The 23,282-nt window shown below is 46.9% G+C and overlaps 1 protein-coding gene across 4 annotated transcripts in view; it reads left to right on the forward strand.

Moving 5' to 3' along the window:
• The first annotated feature begins 218 nt into the window (after positions 1 to 218).
• The window catches only part of RPH3AL (rabphilin 3A like (without C2 domains)), a 96,385-nt gene continuing 73,321 nt past the window's right edge, over positions 219 to 23,282 (forward strand). For 2 of the 4 annotated variants that reach the window (XM_074974555.1, XM_074974552.1), the window contains exon 1: positions 219 to 285. The gene's annotated coding sequence lies outside the window, so the exon portion shown is untranslated. Of the gene's footprint in view, positions 286 to 11,074; positions 11,255 to 23,282 lie in introns of those variants that run through there. The other 2 variants (XM_074974554.1, XM_074974550.1) reach the window with 1 other exon arrangement.

Here is a 23,282-nt window from a genome sequence, read left to right on the forward strand (position 1 = left end):
CAGGTGAGGCTTTGCCCAGGGCTGCAATCTGCACCTCGTAATGCTCTTGCAGCAGTGTGTGACGCCTGGGCCCAACTCTGCACGCACGGTGACAGTTAACGCCTGGGCTCGTGCTTCCAGCTCCGCACAGCCCTTGGGCTGCCTCCTGCTGGGATGCTCTGATTGGCTGGGCAGGAGCCGGGGCTGGCGTGATCTCGCTGCTTCCCGACTCCCGCTTCCTTGCAGTTGTCGCTAGAGGGCAACGAGGGTGCATGGAAAGGGAGCAGCAACCAACGTGTATGCACGGTAAGAGGGTCGGGGGACGTGGTTACTTGCAGCCTCCAATTAAGCAATCAGTGAGCGCCAAACACAACAGAGAGCGTGCCTGGTTGTGAGGATTAGCAGCATCTCCTGTTAGATGTGGTCACGGGGTGCGGGCATTTTTCAAACAACCCCCTCTCCCCCACAAAAGAGGAGCTTGCTGAGGAGGGGGAATGTGGTTGTATTTAAATCTACCAGTGCAAAGTGCTCGTTGTTATGGGGTGACTGTGAGCGGCTCGGGCTCAAGCCGCTTTTGCAGGAAGTTTTTGTACTTCGCAATTCAGAAAAGAAAACAAAATAACCCTGGGCAATAATCGCTGAGGGTGTGCCAGCCTCCTGGGACAGTGTCACTCTCTGCAGCAAGCAGGGTGGGTGGGGTGGGACAGCGGTTTAGTTTAGGACGGTGGAGCAAAACCAGAGACAGGCTGCGGGGCGATTTTTATTTTTTTTTCATGGTCTGTGTGTATAAAAACATCTGTATTTTCCACAGTATGCATCCGATGAAGTGAGCTGTAACTCACGAAAGCTCATGCTCAAATAAATTGGTTAGTCTCTAAGGTGCCACAAGTACTCCTTTTCTTTTTATGCACTATGTTAACGTGGATATAAGCAAAAGGGTGAATCGACCTTTCCCACCCTCCTCCCAAAAAGGAATCAACAAGCAGTTCAGGATTAGAGGTGATGAGGATCCGTCTGTTAAAAGGCTTCTAACCCTGGCGATAAATCACTACATATACTCTGGAGTTGGTTCAATGCTAGATCTCTCTGCATTTGGTTTTATGGCATATGAACTGTTTGCAGGGAGAGCGGGGGGTGGGTTTTTTTTGTGTTTTTTTTTTTTTTGGTTGTTTTTTTTTTAAAGCTGAACTGCTTGTGTCTCTAATCCAGAGGTGAACCTGGGTGAAAAGCATTTACAATGTAGTTACTGAAGCAAAAGCAAAATGTTCTCTCACTTCCTTGACATGAAGGGGGATTGAGTTGCATTCTGCTGACTTCTCTCTCTTTCCCCCACTTCCGGAGATTGAGAGGCTTCAATGCAGAGCTGATGCTAGCCCATTTGGGGGCCTTAAACAGGAATATTTTGCCCCCCCATACTAATAGTTAATAGGGGGCCCCCCTGAGCTGCTCAGGGCTCTAAGCAATTATGCCTATTCCCAGCTCTGTTTAGATGCAAAGTTTGGCAACAAGCGTTGTGCTCAGGCAAGTTGTTATGAAATCAGACTCCCAGGAGCTTTCTCCTAAAACAGACCTCGAGCTACAGGCAGCTGTTCTCTGACAACAGTTAATAGTTTTGTTCTAGTTTCAAAATGTCAGTAGCAGGGATTTCTTGATGATGGGTATTCCTGATGCTGCACAATAGCTAATAGTTCCCTGTGGGATGGGGGGGGGGGGAGAAGGGGAATGGAAAACAGGAGCAACTGCAGTGATCTGATATAAAATAACTGAGAATATAAGAGTTTTGTGGACTGTGTGGCCTACAGAGAACTGGCTATTGCTGTTATGCTTGATGTGCATTACAATAAGGTCTGGGGACTCCAACTAGGAGCAGGGCTCTGTTGTGCTTGGTGCTGTAGGCACACACAGCAAGATTACGGTTCATCTTTCTGACAACTTTCATTTATTATGAGACTGATGAAGCCGCAGGCAGAGTACATAAGAACACAAGAACGGCCACACTGGGACAGACCAAAGGTCCATCTAGCCCAGTATTCTGTCTTCCTGTCAGTCCATCTGTTCCCTGCCATCTTAGGGCTGGTCTATGTTAGAAAGTTAGGTCAACTGAGCTACATCACTCAGAGGTGTGAAAAATTTAAACCCCTGAGAGACATGGTTAAGCCGACCTAAGCCCTAGTGTAGACAGCAGTAGGTTGACAGCAGAATTCTTCCATTGACCTAGCTACTGCCAGTCGGAGAGGTGGATTTACTACCGTGATGGAAGAAGCCCTTCCATTGCTGTAGGGAGTGTCTAAGCGACAGTAGTGCTGCTGCAGCTGTCCCATTGTAGCGTTTCTAGTATAGACAAACCCTTGGTATGTATTTGCACTGTGCTATCAATATACACTCCTAAGCAGTGTGTGGGGGGGGAAATGGTTAAAATGTTTATTATTTTGGTTAAAGTTTGGGGGAGAAGCTTTCAGAGCTTATAATGATGATAAAGATTGTGGGGCGAATGGACTGTGGGAGATACAGAATGCACTATAAGGTGGGTAGAAAGCTGGCTAGATTGTCAGGCTCAACGGGTAGTGATAAATGGCTCCATGTCTAGTTGGCAGCCGGTGTCAAGTGGAGTGCCCCAGGGGTCGGTCCTGGGGCCGGTTTTGTTCAATATCTTCATAAATGATCTGGAGGATGGTGTGGATTGCACTCTCAGCAAATTTGCAGATGATACTAAACTGGGAGGAGTGGTAGATACGCTGGAGGGGAGGGATAGGATACAGAAGGACCTAGACAAATTGGAGGATTGGGCCAAAAGAAATCTGATGAGGTTCAATAAGGATAAGTGCAGGGTCCTGCACTTAGGATGGAAGAATCCAATGCACCGCTACAGACTAGGGACCGAATGGCTAGGCAGCAGTTCTGCGGAAAAGGACCTAGGGGTGACAGTGGACGAGAAGCTGGATATGAGTCAACAGTGTGCCCTTGTTGCCAAGAAGGCCAATGGCATTTTGGGATGTATAAGTAGGGGCATAGCGAGCAGATCGAGGGACGTGATCGTTCCCCTCTATTCGACACTGGTGAGGCCTCATCTGGAGTACTGTGTCCAGTTTTGGGCCCCCCACTACAAGAAGGATGTGGATAAATTGGAGAGAGTCCAGCGAAGGGCAACAAAAATGATTAGGGGTCTAGAGCACATGACTTATGAGGAGAGGCTGAGGGAGCTGGGATTGTTTAGTCTGCAGAAGAGAAGAATGAGGGGGGATTTGATAGCTGCTTTCAACTACCTGAAAGGGGGTTCCAAAGAGGATGGCTCTAGACTGTTCTCAATGGTAGCAGATGACAGAACGAGGAGTAATGGTCTCAAGTTGCAATGGGGGAGGTTTAGATTGGATATTAGGAAAAACTTTTTCACTAAGAGGGTGGTGAAACACTGGAATGCGTTACCTAGGGAGGTGGTAGAATCTCCTTCCTTAGAGGTTTTTAAGGTCAGGCTTGACAAAGCCCTGGCTGGGATGATTTAACTGGGAATTGGTCCTGCTTCGAGCAGGGGGTTGGACTAGATGACCTTCTGGGGTCCCTTCCAACCCTGATATTCTATGATTCTATGATTCTATGAAAGTTGGGGAGGCTGCTTTCAGTCATTTTGGGGGAAATGACTACTGTATTATTATACTGTACTTCTAGACTTGCTAGGAATTACTTAAGCAAAGCAAGCAGTCATGGGATAAGAGTGAAGGTCCTCTCTTGGATTGGTAACTGGTTAAAAGATAGGAAACAAAGGTTTGGAATAAATGGTCAGTTTTCAGAATGGAGAGGTAAATAGTGGTGTTCCCCAGGGGTCTGTATGGGGACCAGTCCTGTTCAGCATATTCATAAATGATCTGGAAAAAGGGGTAAACAGTGAGGTGGCTAAATTTGCAAATGACACAAAATTAGTCAACATAGTTAAGTCCCAAGCAGACTGCGAAGAGCTACAAAAGGATCTTTCAAAACTAGGTGACTGGGCAACAAAATGGCAGATGAAATTCAATGTTGAATAATGCAGAGAAATGCACATTGGAAAACATCATCCCAACTATACATATAAAATGATTGGCTAAATTAGCTGTTACCAATCAAGAAAGAGATCTTGGAGTCGTGGATAGTTCTTTGAAAACATCCACTCAATGTGGAGTCGCAGTCCAAAAAAGTGAAGAAAATGTTGGGCATCATTAAGAAAGGGATAGATAATAAGACCGAAAATATCATATTGCCTCTATATAAATCCATGGTACGCCCACATCTTGAAAACTGCATGCAGATGTGGTCGCCCCATCTCAAAAGAGAGACATTGGAATTGGAAAAGGTTCAGAAAAGGGCAACAAAAATGATTAGGGGTATGGAACAGCTTCCATATGAGGAGAGATTAATAAAACGGACTTTTCAGCTTGGAAAAGAGACGATATTAAGGGGGGATGTGTTTGAGGTCTGTAAAATCATGACTGGTGTGGAGAAAGTAAATAAGGAAGTGTTATTTACTATTTCTCATAACACAAGAACTAGGGGTCACCAAATGAAATTAATAGGCACCAGGTTTAAAACAAACAAAAGAAAGTATTTCTTCACACAGTGAACCTGTGGAGCTCTGCCTGAGGATGTTGTGAAGGCCAAAACTATAACAGGGTTCAAAAAAAGAGTTAGATAAATTCATGGAGGATAGGTCCATGAATGGCTGTTAGCCAGGATGGGCAGGGGTAGTATCCCTAGCCTCTCTTTGCCAGAAGCTGGGAATGAGCAACAGGGAAAGGGATCACTTGATGGTTACCTGTTCTGTTCATTCCCTCTGGGGCACCTGGCATTGGCCACTGTTGGAAGACAGGATACTGGGCTAGATGGACCTTTGGTCTGACCCAGTGTGGCCATTCTTGTGTTCTTATGTACTCTGCCTGCGGTTTCATCAGTCTCATAATAAATGTAAATGTCATAGGATTGACTCATGAGTAAGGTAGTGGATTTTGACTCTGGAGAAATGGGCTCAGTTCCCATGCTGCCTTTGATACTTCTGTTGAATTTCTGCTTGTAAATGGGAATAATGGTACCCCTTTCCCCCATCTGTTGTCTGTCTTGTGTACTTCAGGCCCTGTTCCATTCAGTAGGGCTTCATGCAGGTGCAGTGATCGGCTTCAGCCTGGATGCTGGAATCATTCAGAATCAGGTCCTTTGATTGTAAACTGTGAGAGGCTCTGCCACTGAATTGCTGGGTGACCTTGGACAAGTCCTTTCTTCTCTCTGTACCTCTGTTTCCCTCCCGCTCACTCTGAATCTTCCTTGCCTGTTTAAACTGTAAGCTTTTTGATGCAGGCAATGTCTCTTAGTATGAGTATATACAGCACCCTGCCCAGTGGGGCTCGATCTCAGTGGGCCTCTATGCACTGCAATAATACAGATAATAAATGTTCCTTAATCCTCGGAGGGTTTCAGCATGTATGGGTCCTCTTGAATACTCATTTCCCAGGGTAGATCTATAAAATGTTGCTGAGTACAGAAAGAATGCACTGCTGTAATATTTTTTTGATCACTCGGTATCCAAGACAGATATGAAGATGGTCTGGCAGATACAGTGTAAAACCCAGATTAATTAACCAGCTGCTCATCCCATGTTTTCCATGTATTCATTGAGTGTTGGGTTGTTTAGCTAAAAGACAAACTAACATTTCTATAAATGGATGTTGATTATATTAATCAAAATGAAATATGAAAATAAAAAAAATACCAGTGATAGAAAAATAAAGTTGGTTCTATAAGAGAGTTTGCAGGGTTTAAGTGAATGCATTTAACAAAGAGTGTTAAAATTTACCAAGGTGTTATGAATCAAATCCCAGTAAATCCAAGTTTTATTGTAAACTCATTCTAATCTTCTGTTCTGGAGCAGTGCCAATATGGAATTATGGATCCTTAATACTGGTCCACTCCTTTATCAATATAAGGGTAATTTCACTGTAACTAATCTATCAGTACTATTTGTAATATGCTTATCGGTATATGTGTATGTAATAAATATTCAGGTTGTGTATATTTTACATGGAGGCATAAACGTTTTTAATAATATAAGATTTTAAAATACTACAATTTAAGATAAAGGCCCATTCCTTAAACCTTGCTCTCATGAGTAGAATCACTCAAATCAGCTGGAGGACTAATGGGAGTAAGCATTACTAGATCAAGCCTTAAATTTGCTTAACTGTTCCCACTGTCTCCTTTAATCTTAGCTGCCTGCATTATTAATGTAAAATGAAGTAAAGGTAGCAATGTACTTGTCCTCTTTGAAATAGGGTTGTCATGACGACCTACAGTTCAGTATGAAATCTGATGAATGCAACAGGCCGGCACCTCTGACTGTGGAGGTTTGTGATTAATTCCCATATCCTGATCGTTTGTAAAATTAGTAGTTTTTCTGCCCACTAGAATTGTTGCTGCTAGGGAGAAAAAATTGCAGGCCCTTCATCCACAGCAGAGTGGAAGTACAATTTGGCTTTGAAAAGTGACTCCTCACAGAGACCATGTATGTGTGTGTGGATGTTTTATTAGTCCATCGAATCAGTGACTTGGGCGAAGGCCCAACTATTTTAAGCAAGTTTCAGAGTAAGTGTGTAGAATATTTAATGTAAACTGGTGCGTGGATGGTGATGTTTGCTGAGATCTAAGTATAGTAGTATTTCTGCGACCAGTAAGGAAAAACCATTCCAATTACTCGGCAACAACAGCACAGTCTCTCATTGCCTTAGTTAGATTTGCTGCATTAGGGTTCCTGTGGTAGCTGAAGTCAGTGGCAAAATTCCCAGTGGCTTTAATGGGATGGGGATCAGCCCTTTAATATATTGTAGTAGCCAAATCAGACTTCATGGTTGTTGCTATGACCATTTGGTCCTTCACAGGAGCTGCAGGTCTTACTGCTCTAAAAACAAGGGTTCTGAACAAATGAGATCCAAGAGAATCTCTGCTCACAGTACAGGGCATATGACACATTTGAGCAGTTCTTGTATCTGTCCAGTAGACGACGGTTGGTAGGGCAGTGAAATGCAGCCTTGCAGAACTGGATGCTTGCTAAATGGCATCCCAGTTGATGTCCTGGTATTGAATTGTGGTGGTGATGTTGCGTTGTTGTGATCTGATGTATTAGTGTGTTTACTGAGCATCGCAATGCAGTGGGCCAAAGTGTGATCCAATGGGCAGAATTTCACCCTTTCTTAATGCAGGAAGTCAATGTACTTCTCAGCTTTAGATACACCCATGCAGAGAAGTCACTTTTGGATTTCTCCTAAGGGTCCAATTCAAACCAAAATAGGTCTGACTTCTGTACTGCAAAAGTGTGGGAGCTGGACTTAGTGTTATCAAAATGAGCCCATAGAAAATCACCCTATGAAATGTTTAAAATGCCACTAGAGACCAATCCAGATTATGGAGGGGAACATGAAGACTGCGATAGCTGGAACTGAAACACATGTAACGAAAACAGTGGATCAGAGTGGAGAGTTGGTTTTTTCAGGTGGTGAAAAGGGAGATTTGTTGGCCAGGAAACCTAATTGCTTTTTTAAAAATTGTTTTGGTGTTATTACATTTTCCGGTGGGCAGGATGAGTTTCTTTCAGGTTAGCGACTGAACTATCTATCTCTTTATGAAAAAAAAAACAAAACACAGTTCTCGGGAAGAGTAAAAACTGACTGGCTGACAGCTGAAAGGATCAGAGTAACATTTTTGTAAAAGGGCTGTTTATGTGCTATAAAGCAATTAGCTTAGAAGGGATGGATCACATTAGGAAGGGGAATGGAAGTTCAGAATGACTGTGGCTTATAGCAGCATTCACCAGTTCTGACCCTCACGCTTTGTAGAAAGTTCCCAGTTTGTCCTTTGGTCGATGATCAGTGTAAATTGGGGAGAATTAATTGTCTCCCGTTATTATTTGTGTTATAGCAGTTCCTTCTGAGTTCTCTGGTGCCACTGACTCCCTGTGTGACCTTGGGCAAGTCACTGCACCCTTCTGAGCACTAATTCATGTTTGTCTGGCACTTTTGAATTGTAAAGCGAAGTGTGTGTATTGCAATGACCTGCTAGGGAGTGGAGACAAAGCAACAGAAATAGATAGTATAAAAGGAACCATTCTCAGCTTTTGCAGACCTGTGAAACAGACCAGCTGAGTTAATATTGGCCTGTCATGTACACGTACTTTGGGCATGAAACTTTACCTGGTTTACAGCCCTTCACACAAACAAGGGCTCCTATTGACGTGCAAAAGCTGTAGGCCAGGCCTTTTATAGCATCAGTAGGATCCAAATATTCTTTTACTCTGTTGCCAACAATCCAGGACAGGAGGCAAATCTCCCCTGTGCTTTCATCTGTGTAGTAACTGCACTTTGAAAACTCCAACTGCTCCTGCATGGGAAGAATTCTGTTTTTTAGAATGGGGCCCTCTGTTGTTCAGTGGCTAATTTGCTGGTTGAAATATTTTTTTCTTGTTATCCAAGGATTTCCAAGTATTTTACAAATGTAACTGAGTTCTCACAGCCTACAAGTGGCTATTTGACAGAGATACAAAAATGACCTGTGCAGAGTCATGCAGGACGGCAGCAACTGAGTTGGAAATAGAACCCAGGAGTCCTGAGTAGCAGTCCCCTGCTTTAAAATCTAGATCTCCCAGAGCTGGAACTAGAACTTACAGGTCATCCTGACTCCTCATGCTTTATTTAACTTCTAGATCAGGGCTTCTCAACCTTTTTCTTTCTGAGGCCCCCCTCAACATGCTGTAAAAACTCCAGGGTCCAATGGTGGGCGGGGACTCAGGACCCAGGCCCGGTGGTGGGCCCTCGGGCATAGAGATAGTTTGACTTCTATTTTCGGGGGGGGGCAGGGGCCAGTGCGTTTTGGACCAGCTCTTCACAGCAGTGTCCAGGAAGGCAGCGCCACCTCCACCCCCTGAATCACCTCAGCAGACCACCCAGTCTGTCTGGGTTGTGTGTGGTGGGGGTTCAGCTCAAAAAGTTTGAAAACTGCCCAGGATGTAGGGAGGGTTTAGCTAGGGGCTGTGTGGGGGCAGGGTGCAGCTAGGGGCTGTGTGTGAGCAGGGGGTAGCTTAGGGTGCAGGGAGAAGGTAGCTGGGGCTGTGTGCGAGCAGGGGGATAGATCTGCATTGTCTGCCTGCCAAAAATTATACTATGGATCCAAAGTATAGTCCTGTGCCACCTGTTGCTGCTGTTCCATAGAACGGTCATCTCTGACGTACTGTCTGAGGGTCTTAGCTATTTCAGAAAAGGGGCGTCTTGACTGTAGCCCTCATTTTTTTATGTGGCCTTAAGATGAAATCATGAAGTAAGCTGTACTGATGGTTGCCTGCATGCAGGAATGCAGCCAGGGCCCTGGCTTCACACCTAATCGCCTGGGGAGCAATGCCCGCTGGGACCGAAAGGTTGGAGGCTGGCATTGTTCAGGTCGCACCGGTGATGATACGAAGGGCGGAGTCCGTCACTGAGTCCAGCTTGCCACATTGATGGCTGGGTCCTATGCTGCCGCAAGGCATTTAGCAGGTGCAGGAATTAGGGCATTGGTAGATGTCCATAGAGTTGTGTGCTGGTGCCCCGTGAGTGGCCAGCAGTCTTGGAGAGGAGTCCAACTCTCGACTGGATTTTAGCATGGGTCTTCTTGATGTGTTGTCAGAAGGACAGAGTGCTCTCTGTCAAGTTTTATCCGCAAGTATGTAGGGGGCACAGTTAAAAAATGATTGGCTGTTATAGTAACTTAATGTTATTAAAGGGTGGTTTTTGCTTTCGTTTCATTCTGTTGTTGTATTACAGTGGTGCCATGGGATCCCAACTAAGATCAGGGCCCCACTGTGCTAGGTGCTGTGTACACAGGTAATAAGAGACGGTCCCTGCCCTAAAGAGCTTAGCGTTGAAATAGACAAGACAGACAAAGGGGGGGTCTTTCTTTCTCTCTGTAACCTTCTCCCCATTAAAGCAGAGTGTACGTAAACCAAGCCAGCTCACTCGCTCTCTGTATCGGAGCGGTCTCTTGCCTTGCGTGTTTGTTTGACCACTGCCTTCTGTTCGTGGTTGATTCGTTAATATCAGTATCTGATGTTATGGAAAAATCTTTAAAATGACCAATCGAAAATGTCTGTGCTGTGTGTGTTTTTTCTGGTCACCTGGAAACCTGGGCTGCAGCGTATTAAATCTTCAGCTGTGTGCTTGGACCTTTTACCCTGCGTGGTTGCTGGCTGGCCTTGGGTGATTGGCGGGACGACACAGAGCTGCAAAGTAATGGGATGCAGGGACTGCTAATAAAGGGCTGACGAGACCAACAGAATACATAGGATCCGGTCAGTCAGTACTGGGTACAGTGGGCCATTAGACCATGGGGGTGAGGGGGAGAGTAATTTTGGTCCCATCAGTGCCTCTTAGAGAATTGTCAGGTGTGACTGCCTGCCTTCTGATGAATGAAATCATCAGAGGAGAGGGGGTTCCCTCCGAGGGAGGGAGGGTCTCCCCGTGCCGAGCACTGGAGAGAAATGCCCCTCCGCTTTCTGCTCGACACGCAGTTCTTGTACCAGTATAACCATTTCAGTGAGGAGTGGGGTGGGGTTTTTTTTAATGGATATCATTATACCAGTGCAGATGCGGTTATACCAGTGTAAAGGTGCTTTAGCGGGGTAAAGCGATTCCTTTACTAGCTTTGAGATCAGCACCTTGATAGCAGTGCACTTGCGCCTATGCTTGGGGTTGGGGAGGAGGGGTTTGTACTGGTTTCACTGTACTGGTATAGTTAAAAGAAAAGGAGTACTTGTGGCACCTTAGAGACTAGCCAGTTTATTTGAGCATAAGCTTTCGTGAGCTACAGCTCACTGCATCCGATGAAGTGAGCTGTAGCTCACGAAAGCTTATGCTCAAATAAATTGGTTAGTCTCTAAGGTGCCACAAGTACTCCTTTTCTTTTAGCCAATACAGACTAACACGGCTGTTACTCTGAAACCTGGTATAGTTAAGGCGGTACAACTGCTGTATGTAGACAAGACCTTAATGACTCCTGATTAGTATCCGTAGTCCAGCTCCACCGTAGCTGCAAATCCAGGCCTTTGTTTAGCTCCAGCTGTACAGTTCACTGATTGCTGCCACATATTTATTTAAGGGCTGAGTAATGCAAGTTGTCTAGAATGCACCTCATGTTGCCCGGGAGTACACAACAGCTGCCTCCTCCGACAGATGAGGACGCTGTCCCTGCCTGCGGGAGCTGGCAGCTAAGGAGCCGTGTGACCATCTCGGTGGGCATGGTGAGTCTCACCGTGGGTCTTCTCATTCTGAGTTGGCCACTCTTTACTTGTGTGTGCAGAAAGAAGATTTTAGTTAGAAATCCAAACAGCCTGCTTTGCTCTTTGTTGTTTCCCCGTGGGCTCTCCCGAAAGGCCTGTTGTTTCCTGTTGGCTCCCCTGAATATCTGAGCATGTTCTTCTACACAGAAAACCACACAGTGTAGCCCTGTTACTAGTGCTACTGTTAATGGGAAGCATACTGCTGTGCACAGTGAAATAGCACGGACGCTTTCAAAGCCCTGCTGACAGTGGGATAGAGCTGCACACTGGAGTAGCTCATTTCCTGGTGGGTTTTGATCCCTTGGCCATGCCTCCCATGTGAGCGTGAGAGTTTGTAATGGAGCAAAACAAGCAGAGATGGTCTGCAAAGTGTGTGGTAGGAAATGCAGTAGCAGAGGGAGAAGTCTGGAGCTGCTCACAACTTCCATGTTGCTCCACGGATTTTCCCGAGTGATTTATTATTCTTTGTCCCATATTTGTTCAAAATGTAAAGAAGCAAAGATCTGTCACCAACAATAAAATCCAAAGCAGTGCAGCAGAGCTTGGTGCTGCAGGGAGCTGAGCACTCTGGACCTGATCCAGCAGAGCCCTTGAGCATGTTCTTAACTTTAAACGCGTCATTAACTCCATTGGGTCTCGTGCTCAAGTCTTCTTGCTGAACTGGAGACGTAGGATCGACCCCTGAAAGAAGGAAAAATGGAACTTCTGATGGATCTTGTATATGTTGTTTTGTGTGTGTTCATATGGCTCAGGCCTGGAGCCTGCAGCCACTAGAGTGGCTTTGTTGAAGTTGCCTGTGTGAGTAAGATCTTCTCCCAGGAGCATGACTTACAGGATTGGGTCCTTGATCAGCGGCATCATCCAGGCTTCTTCTGCCAGCTTCTCTTGACATGAAGAGTAGAATTTCTTGGCTCTGTAGTTCACCAAAGCAGGCGACCGGAGCTTGAAAGGTCATGTTACCTATTGTCGAATGAAAAGCTCTAGCCAAAGCTGGGAATTTCAATATCAGCTACAGACTTTGAATGTTTAAAACTAACTAGTTATCTTAGGCTGTCCACTTCCCTCCATCCTCAGGGCTGCTCATAGTATAGCATTTCAGTGAGAGCATAGTAGGGAAATCCTAGAGCAGAAGCAGAGCCCGCTGCATGTACATTACACTGTAAGGTCCTGACTTCCAAAACTCAGCCAGGCAGGTCCCTCAGCTGTCGTAGGCTGTCGTTGCTCCATAATGGAGCAATGATGATTTACACTAGTTGTGGATCTGGCCTGGGAGGCTAAGATCCCATGTAAAATGTGTGTAGTTAATTTGCACTGACAGCTATCATGGTTGAACACGAATTGGATATTTGCAGGCCCAAAGAACAATTTAATTATTTGTTTCACTGTGTGCAAACACCTCATCTGCATGCGCGGTCATAGCAACTGCAGTTGCATGCACATTTTTGACTTCTGCCTTGGACTCCTGGAGTTTAAATGTTTATTAATTAGACTTTTACCATTCACATCACATGCTCTAGGCTTGTAAACTGCGAGTCACACCAAAGCCAAGCAGATTGGTTACTTAGCAAAGCTCTTTTACCGTGTCTAGGTGAACTTGGCAGTTTGGGCGTAATGATCACCAAGTGTGGAACTGGCCTGTAGTGAGATTTCCAGATCCTTGTGTTAAAGAAACAAATAGTCCTCAGTTCCAAAAGGAAGAAACAGGACCCGAAAAGCAGATCAGCCTGTGATCAACTTGGCTGTGATCACTTCATCAGTCCTACAGCTATTTTCCTCCATAGCTTATTCAGAATTAATTTAAAGTAGGCCAGGTGTGATGGCTGATCCCCATTAATGGGTTTGTATATTTGCTATATAAAGCTTCAACTCCTTTCCGTATGAATTCATCCTCTGCCCCCAGCAGTATTTCATGCAACCCTTTTGTGTCTTTGAGAGATACTTGTTTCCATTCCTGGTCCCATTCAGCTGACACGCTTTGCATGGGGGCAGAGCATGCTGACTTTCTAAAATTCAGAGGACTCTTACTTGGTTTTGGAGTCTGATGTGTTCCCCGCTGGTTACTTAAGGGGGGCTGCAGTATACAGCATGATGCTCAAGTGACCAAGACCTGTGACTAATTAAAACATTACTGAAAATGTTCCAGTAATGCTGCAAGGTGAATTGCATCAGGCTGAGCTTGTTTTCTGGCTGCTTAGATGGATCTTAGCTTAATTAAATTAACTGAACACAAATGAGAGGATTTGGAACAACTGCATGAAAAATAATAAGTAAGGGGTCAAAAATGGCACAAGTAATCTGAATGTTGGCGAATGTGGCATGTTCCCCAGGGCTCTTGTACCCAGTCATTCTGAGCCGTTTTGACACTGTATGGATGAGTGTGTATCATGGAGGAGCCATTTAGGGCACATCTGCACTGCACACTAAGCCCGAACTCTGACTCGGGTCTAAGGCCCACTTCTGTCCACACACAAATTGGTCTGAGTCGGGTCAGCAAGTATCCAGGTTCTAGGACCCTGTGGGGGCCTGGGTCAGAGCCTGAGTCTTGTGGTTACTCAGGTCCAAGCCGTGTCATTTTGCAGTGTGGATGCAACTCAAGCCACAGACCCAAATCAGAAGGTCTGCATAGGGCAGTATGGCTGTGAGACCCAGGTCTAGCAATTGTAAACCCAGATTTATGATGCAGTGTGGATGCTCAAACATGGGGTTGGAAACACTGGGGGTACATCTGCACTGCAATAAAAATCTCCCCGCGAGAGGGGTGGGTCTTAAAGCCTGGGCTCCATCCTGATCCCAAACATCTACTCTCCAATTTTATAGCCCCACAGCCTGAGCCCCGCGAGACTGAGTCAGCTAACCTAGGCCAGCCGCAACTGTGCTGTGGGACTTTTATTGCAGCCTAGACATACCCTGAGTCCACAAGCCTGGGTCCCACAGACCCAGGTTTACAGTGAAGTGTAGAGATAGCCTTAGAGCCAGTGGAGCCTTGCTAAGGGTTCCCAGAAACTGTAGTGATGGGCAGCTTTTAAATGTGTGGAGCAATAGCTTGCACTGCACTCAGCCACAGACTTTAGTCCAGGATAGCCCAGGTTTCTCCATCAGCGCATGCTGCAAAGCTCTTGACCATAAAGAGGTGGGTGATGGGTGATGTGTAGCCATGTGTGTGAGAATTAAACGTTGTTGCTGGGGTCTCAGGGTAGCTGATGGATCTGTTGGTTTAGTGCATGTTTGAAAGATCACCAAGGGAGCCCCAAGGTTCTCATGTAGAGTAGAAATAATCCAAATCAGTAATTCATTCCCCAGATTGCCCATGTCTCATCAAAGACCTAACAGCCAAGTGGTGTTGTGAGGTCTAATTACAAACCCTAGGGTTCTGAAAGGTGCTGGAGATGGTTCATCCTTGGCTGGGCTTGAAGTTAAACTACTAGGTGCTGGTTCATGCGGGCCTGCTGTCAGTAATGGACGTGCTCTTCCTGGTTTAGACAAGGCTCCAGGTGAAATAAAGACCCCGTGAGCGCTCCCAGCCAGCAGATTTCTGGACAAGGCCAGCCTATTGTGCACACTCCTGCACTGGTCCAACTCTTTCTCAGAAACTCGAAGCTAGTCTGCAGCCTGGTCAGTGGGTTCTGCTGATCTCCCACAACCCAAGGGCCCCTTGGATTCATTAACATATCAAAACAGGGACAGGTATCTAACTGGAAGTTTATAGGCTAATTGGCATCTCCTGAGCCTTCCCCAGAGAAGCCTGTTCACCGGACATGTGACTGGGAAGAGCAGAGCGTGATGCATTTGTGAATGATTTACTTAGCACGAATACACCTGGCCACAGTGAAGCAGGGCCAAAGTCTGAGAGGTGAGCTTAGTAGGGACAAGTCCTGGGTAGGGTGGAACATCGCAGCACCTCTCCTTCTCCTTGAACCCCAGGGATGTCCTGTAAGGACCCTTCTGTTTGGCTAATGGAATGTTCTTTACAGCGTGACCTTGTTGGTACTAACAGAAAAGCTGTACGGACGTGTCTACTGCTTTCCCAGTGGAGCTCATTGCTCCTTGGCTCCGATGAGATCCTTGTGTGTGATTTTGCCCCTCTCCTTGGAAAGTCATGCTCAGTATGAGGACATCAATCAATGGCTTTGACCCTGTTGGCATGCTGTAGAGAGTGAAACCCCTGACACTCTCAAAGAGAGTGACCCTGGGCTCCATTTGACATCAGGGGCGTTTCTGCTTCCGGTTGGACATGTGAAACTCTTTATTTTGAAGTGTGAATCAGCCCCAGGGTAACAGACGCTGCAGGGATCATGTGGAAAAACGAACACCAATGCCGTGTAGCCAGAGAGTAGCATGAATTGTGTGTCTGTTAGGTGGCGCCTCGCATCATCAGATTGAATCCATTTTAGGCATTTGGTTCTGAGCAGTTAGATTACTAAAGAACAATCCAGGCTCCATTAATGTTCAGATAATCTGGGTATCAATAGGGGACTAGATACCTTGGAATTCTTGGTACTTCTCTGTGTGTGGAAGTCCAGTAGTAAATCATTTGATAATGAAAATAGAATCCCACCCACCTAGCAATGGGTGATCCAGGTGGCTCCCTGTGGCAGCTCTGGTAAAGGGACATGCTAGAATTGAACCCGCTCATGATATGTGATGTGTCCCAGGTGCTGCACTGCAGCCCTTTATCCTCCAGCTGGGACAGAGGATGCTGGGTTGTCAAATCCAGTCTTCAGTGTGGAGTGGTACCAACCTTTTTCCATCCAACTCACCTGGGTCTGGCAAATCCCAGTGCATTTAGCTCAGTTTTGTTTGATGTTCTTGGGTTCATTTTGAGCTTGGAACTAGAGCTGGACCCAACTCAGCCCCTGGATTCAAAGATCCTCTGAACTTTGCATGTATTTGCACGTTACCTAGGGAGGTGGTAGAATCTCCTTCCTTAGAAGTTTTTAAGGTCAGGCCTGACAAAGCCCTGGGTGGGATGATTTAATTGGGGATTGGTCCTGCTTTGAGCAGGGGGTTGGACTAGATGACCTCCTGAGGTCCCTTCCAACCCTGATATTCTATGATTCTGTTTGCTGTAGACCCAAACGTCATAGCTGACCAGTAACTGCAGTGGGGCAAACCAACCCACATGCGCCCCTCTCCTCTCCCAGATCCAAACTTGTCCAAAGTTTAGGGAAGTTTGCATCTGATCTCTGCAGTCTGGACCCATCTCAACTCAGAGCTGAAGGTCAAGCTCAGCTCTTGTGACCCCAAACCCATGGGCTCTGTGTATTTCTTAGGTGGTGCCCTGCACAACGCAGATCCTTTGATTTAAAACCCTCTTGAATGTCCTAGTGGGAAAATATCTCTGACCAGGAATGAAGTGTCGTGTAAGCTAGCAGATGATGATTGTCGGAATTTCCTCTGTGCACCTCCTGTGCCACTTATCTTCAGCCTGATATGCTTGGCCACCCACTTGGGTATTGCCTATATAAATGCACCGCCTCTACCGACGCAGCAGATCTGAGGGAACCGAGACATAGTACGGTTTCCTGGCACTGTGGGTTTGTTTTCACAGCCTGGGGTTGGGAGTTCTTTGCAAAGCTGCTAGCTCGGAGATGAGTGATGGCAAAGAGGCCTGCTTTTATCATGCTGTGTCAGGTTCATTTAATATCTCTACTGTGTTCAGTGTACAGTTGGGGCCAGTTGTACAAACCGGCTCTTGGTGTTCAGACCATGGTGGCTGGCAAATTTTTGAGCCAGCTCTAGCTGTACATTTTGACTCTGGATTCCCATCCCCCCTTCTTTGTGGAAGTATTTGTAAAACTGCATTTAAAATAAAATAATTCTTGTTCATGTTGCACAGCTTCCATACAAGGGATGGAGGAGCCAGAACAATCATATACTGTTCTTCATATTTAGTGCTTACCATCCATAGATCTCAAAGCAATGTGCAGAGGAAGGTGAGTATCATTATCTCTGTTTTACAGGTGGGGAAACAGAGGTACAGAGCAAGGCAGTAACTTAACCAAGGTTGCCCGGCAGTCCAGTGGCAGAAGCAGAAATAAACACAGGCCCCCAGTCTGGTGTACATTTGTCTGGCCCATGCTGCCTCAGCTTGTTTTGCCGTTAAGACCAGGATCTTGTTTCCTGTGGAAGTGCTGCGGTTCTGAGTCAGGCCTGTAGAGTTAATTAGGTGAGTGCTTGGTTTATGGAGTTAATCGTGCATGGAAGTAGAGGTCTGTAAAGCCTTCTTGTTATTAGGTTTTACAGATCTTGGCAGTGTGGGTTACTCCAAGCGTGTAACTTCCAAAGGGCACCAGCACCGCAGCCTCCTAGCTACATTTGAAACTTCTCAGAACCAGCGTGACACGTGAGGAGTTAGGGTAGCTGCGTGCTCGTATCTGGTTCTAAGTGTAACCCAAATGACAGCCGGTGCTAGGATGCAGTAGTATCGCACAGGGCTGTGAGTTACATTGAAGCAGCTGAGCTGTGGCACGTGCTGTGCCCTGCTGACGTGCAGGAGGGATTGCTCTGGAGATGTGAGGGCACAATGGTTATCTGGTTTGATTGCTTTGGAGACAGCTGCTAGCTGTGTTCTGTAAACCAACTTTTGCCTGCCAAGTAAGGTAGTGGGAGGTGGGGTTTGGCATGTGGGAGGGGCTGTGGGGCCTGCCCTTTTAATACGATGATTGTCTCACAGCAGGCAAGGCATGGAAGAGTTGTTATGAGGCTCAGAGGAGCGATAATGAAAAATCAGCCCACTGCTGGAATAGCTGCAGCTGATGTTCAGAGAGATCCTGGTCATGTCATTCTGTATGGATGCAAAGAGTGGGGTGACTTGTTGTCTGATGAAGGTTCAAAACCATGTACACACACCCTGTGAGTGCAGGGAGGGGGCACAGGGGCTCAGCTTATAACGGGAGGGTTTGCAAGTAAATGAAAGAAAAACCTTAACTGGGGCTGCTTAAATCAAGTCATCATTGTGGGAGGGGCTTTGAGGAGTTTAATTTGACAGTGGTTTTCTAATGGGATTGACTCAAACTTGGTGAGGCTTCCATGGAGGTTCATTGGTCCGGCGTCTGGCTGCACAGCTCTCATTCTCTGCTGACTGAAAAATGGAGTGTGAGTGTGTCCTAACCCAAAAGCACCTGCATAATGTTAGGGAAATGGTCACGGCTTGCACTAGCACTGGGGATATTGTTGATAGGTACTTACCGTCATGGAGGCCAGCTGCGTGGCCAAACAGAAGAGAGACGGGCCCATTTAAGCCAATCCTGCCTGCCCCGCTGCCCCTCACAATGGTGCATTCTGACATTATGGAACTTCATCTAATCTGACTGCTTGATTGGCTTGAATGTCCCTGGCTCTCCTGCGAGCTAAGAGGGCACTTCCTGCTGTTGTTGGGCTGTTCCGAACTCCTGTCAGCTTGTCGTGCGACTGCTTGCAAGCTGCTTAACCCCAGGCTGGCTTATTTGTAAAATATGGACACTTGCCTGTTTCCCTGGGGGTTGGGCTGAGATTGTGTGTGTGTGTGTCAAGTGAGATCCTGGGGTGTGAGTTGTTGTATTAGACCCTGGCTCAGTCAGGTACTTATGCACCTTGGGGCCTGGGATTTAAGCACGTCCTTAAAGATCAGCTTTGGTGGAGTGCACTGTCATTAGGCACACTTGCAGTTTTAAGAATTTGGGATTAATCTATTGTTGCAAAGGCCCTGAATTTGGAAATACTGCTGCGACGCTAGGAGGGGAGAGACCCCGGTCTGCAATACACGCTGTCAGTGCTGGGAGAGAACAGGAGGCAAGGATGTGGTTTAACCTTTTCTTTCTTTACTAGTCATTTACTTTCTGTTATAGCAACTTAATGAATGTTTGTTCTTGTTGCTAAGGTTTCCTCGGGATAATGGGTGCTGGTGTGTGGCCTCAGAGACTAATTACACAGCATCATTGAGCGAGTAGCAGCTAAAGGAAAACCAGGGTAGAACTGCACATGAGCTGAGCTGGTGGTCCTGGGGGAAGCAGGGCATCCCCCATAGGTAGCTTGCTGAGCAGGAGGCCTGTTAATTGCATTAGCAGGGCAGATGCTGCAGACCAAGAACTTGGCTCAGGCTGGCCCCTCGTGTCTTTTAAAAAAATAAATTATGAATTGCCTAACTAATTCACAAATTTGATATAGGTGTGAGACTGGTTAGCTAAGCTGATTAGCAAATCAAAGCCCATCAGAGATCTCCTGCAGCTCGCTTGTATGGCCATATAGGACATTTCTATATGAATTGGCCTGCTAGGATTCATGCTGTGTTGGCCAAACTACATGTGAATTAGTTCCCCCTGAAGGCCGGCTCAGGCTATGTCTTCACTGCAAAGGACGGTCTGTTTCTACATTAAGGTAGCTATCTCAATGTAAAGTCCTAGTGGAAAGAAGGCCCAGGTAGGTTGGACCTCCATGTGCTTAACTGAGGTCAACCTCAGATGTGGAGCGGTATGGGACTGACCTGGACCAGAGACTGAAAACTACAGTGTCTTGTCTCCGGTTGGGTTTACATTGAGCCAGCTGCCACCTTGTAAAAACACACCTTTCTTTGCAGTGAAGACACAGCCTTCGCCCTTCTGTGAAGGGCCCGGTGTCCAAGGCTATATCATTGTACATTGCCTATAGCTGCATCCCGCACCATGAGGTATGAAGGTGGTGACACATGCCCCCTGCATTCCCAGCTGTCATTGGTAAGTAACACGTTGGTTCGTCAGAACACATTTCAGGAGCTGTCTCCAAGTGCCTAACCCACGTAAGTGATTCCAAAGCCACAGCGTTATGCTGAATGGGGGACATATGTAATGCTTTAGAACAGCCTGGACTAATTGCCTGCATTTAGGAATAAAGAGGGCAAAAATCTCTCTCTGTAGAATAAACAGGCCGTGACAGAGGAGTGAAGTACTAAGCTGATTCCTCTTGAAGGCTAGAGGCCTGTGACACTTAACATGATCACTATTAGTTGTAAACTGAGAGATGGCTTCGTTCTCTACCAGCACTGCCAGGAACAGAGAGAACTATTCTCTCCCCCCACATCCCGTCACAATATCTATCTGCAGCGGTGGCCTGAAATCGCGGTCGTAGAGCTTCCATCTGCCCTTTGTATTCTGGGCCAGCCTCTTTGCGTTTTGCAGGTGAATTGCTTGGAGTAGAGGGGAAGCAACAGGCCAGTGTGTGCTTAACGCCCAGAGGTTCACTGGCCAAGCTGATCGGAGTGGAGGGCGTCTGCGCACTGAGTCCTTTGTGACCATTAGCCCTATCCACTAGCGATAGGACCTGCTTCTAACAGATGCTGCAGTGTTAGCGAGGATCATTAGCTCAAAGAAAGATTCCAAGCCAAACCCCTTGAATACAACATTCTCCTCCTTTGTTTCCTGAGCCTTGTGATTCTGCTTTTTCTCTAGTAGCATAGGCCCACATCCTTAAAGGTATTTAGGTGTCTAATTCCACACTGAAACCATTGGGAGTTAGGCACCTAAATACCTTTGTGGATCTGGGCCATAGTCCTTGCCAGGCTGGATCCAAGCCAAAGCCAATTTGGTTCGGTCTCCAGTCTTTCACAGTGGCCTCGGAGGAAAAGCGTATGAACCCCACGGTAGGCAGGTGTGGGTGTCATGGTTCCAGGGCTGACTGCACCATCCATTGTGGTCTCTTTGAATGCACCCCCTCTGGTGTCAGGCCTCATGCCTTCACCTCTTCTGGGGCAGAATGCCACCATTTTGCCACTCCTACACCAGGCCTTGGGTTCAGTGCCCTGGGTGCGTATCAGTTGTGCTTACGCAGCAGGTCTGCCTGGATGCAACACCTGGCATTGCTCTCTTTGGCAGTCTGTGATCAGAAGATACAGCGACCGGGCAGCCTCCTTAAACCAAAGGATGGATTTATTCAACAGCAGGGGTGGAACATAGACAGAAAAAGGGTTTTAAACCCCTGCCCATCTCTCTTACCCAAAGGTTTACCATCCCCTGATGAGAGCCTTGGCCAGGCCTGGCTTTTCCAGATGTCCTACCAGGTCCTGGGGGGTCAGCCGTGTCCCTACAAACATGTCCTTTCCCTCTTGAGAGAGGGATCCCTTTGAATGTCAGTTTTTGGGCTTTTGCCATGCACAGCCAAACCAATTTGGTAAATTGGCTGGATCCAGGAGCTAGAATCTGCAGAGCTTATTGCTGGGGCAGGGTCTCTTAACAACCCTGAAGTGTTTACCAAGGCATGGCTTATTCTGAGCTATTGCTTTCCTTCTTGCTTACAGCCCCCTAATACTAAGCCAATATGTTCATGCAGTAAACATCCCAGCAACCCGATCAACATACCGTATCCATATGACACTAGAGAGCAATTCCAGTTTTGTCGCGGGGATAATCTGCCCTCTGCGCAGGTTTCTTCCCATTGCTCAGAGATTGGTCTGTGCCCTAAAGGCGGCCACTCTCTTCACAGACACAGCCGCTGCCCCACAGAGCTTACAGTTGAAACTAACAAGACACCCACAGGGTGGGAGACAGGTGATATTCCTGCTAGTTTCCTATTGAGGTTCTGCATAGGTAACTTCTCTTAATAGGTTTACATTGAGAGGGCCCAGGAGACATTTAATAGCCTCCCCCTAGCCACCTTTCTCTAGTTGCTCCCCGCTTCCCGACAAGCAGCATGTTTTATGTTTACCTACAAAACCGAAAACCTTTTCCTCCCTGCCTGAGTGAGATCCTACCTTCTGCCATGTCACATCTAGCTGCTCAGCGTGGCCCTGTGGTTTGTCTTGTCATACGCAGGCTTTCCCCAGGCTCTGCCTGCTCCTGCAGAGATGCATGTCACCTGCACAGCACCTCACCATGGTGCGTGAGATTTGTTTGCACCGTGACAGTCATCGGAAGGGTCTATGTGTTGCCGGGGATCCCTTCCTGTCGAAGGTCTGCTCCCTTCCCCTGTTTCCGATGGAGGCTTCTGTGGCTCATCTTTGGAGAGGCATGTGCAGAGTTACATAGAAGTCTCTTCTAATCTAGACTTGGTTGATTGAAGCGCCCTGTGCAGTCTCTCGCATGAGTGACTGCCTTAGCAGGGTGTTGTCTTCACGTGGCCTCCTGTATCTCTCTGCTTTGGGCTGTCCTTGAGAGGCTTGGCTAATTGAAAAGAATCTTTGGCTCTTTGCCATCTGATGGGTGTTCTGCAGGGAGTTCATCTGAAGTACAGATTTTTAGCACTGTGCGGTGTTGCTCACTGATGCATGTGACTCATCTGGAGCTGTTCCCCACTCCTACACACACGCACATGCACGCGCACCCTGGGTCCAGCCCGATTTGTGCTCTCTAGGCATCTTATCCTGTTGCCAGCTGCGCCGGCCATGCCTGCTCACCGAGGAGCAGCATCTCGCTGGTGGCTCTGTAGGTGGAAAAGGGCTTGGATCATACATACATAGTGCATTCCCAAGAGATTCACAGAGAGGAACCAGATTTAAGGAAGTGAAATTGTACTATAGGCAGAATGAAGTTTCACCATGTAAGGAGCAGGGCCCATTTACACAATGCATGAGTTCTCTCCTGGCTCTCAGTGTGGTCTTACCTGACCGTGTTCCTGATGAGCAGGCTCTGTTGTACACCCTTTTGTGCTGAGATACTTGGGACACTACTCAGATCTAACACCTCATGGCTTCCCAGAGCTAATCCTGTCTCTATGGCAGCGTACAAACCTGAGGATGTGTAAGATACCAGACTAAGTTCTCTCCATGCTCCCTTGCTTCGCTGCTGGAAATAGCTGTGTCAAACCATGTGAGGTCCGTCGTGGATCTGATTTCTCAGAGGGAGAGATGTTGAGCCACCCACAACTCCAGGTGAAGTTAGTGGGAGGACTAGATTCTTGGTACCAGTGAAAAGCCAGCAGAAATAATGAATCCACTGCAACTAGTGTATAGAATAATCCATCTAAAGACTAGTCCTGGGTCTTGGTGAGTCCCCTGAGCCATGTCCCTACTCCCCCCCCCCCCCCCCCCGCAGGCAGTGTTCAG

Source organism: Natator depressus, chromosome 17 (assembly GCF_965152275.1).
Source record: "Natator depressus isolate rNatDep1 chromosome 17, rNatDep2.hap1, whole genome shotgun sequence".
NCBI lineage: Eukaryota > Metazoa > Chordata > Testudines > Cheloniidae > Natator > Natator depressus.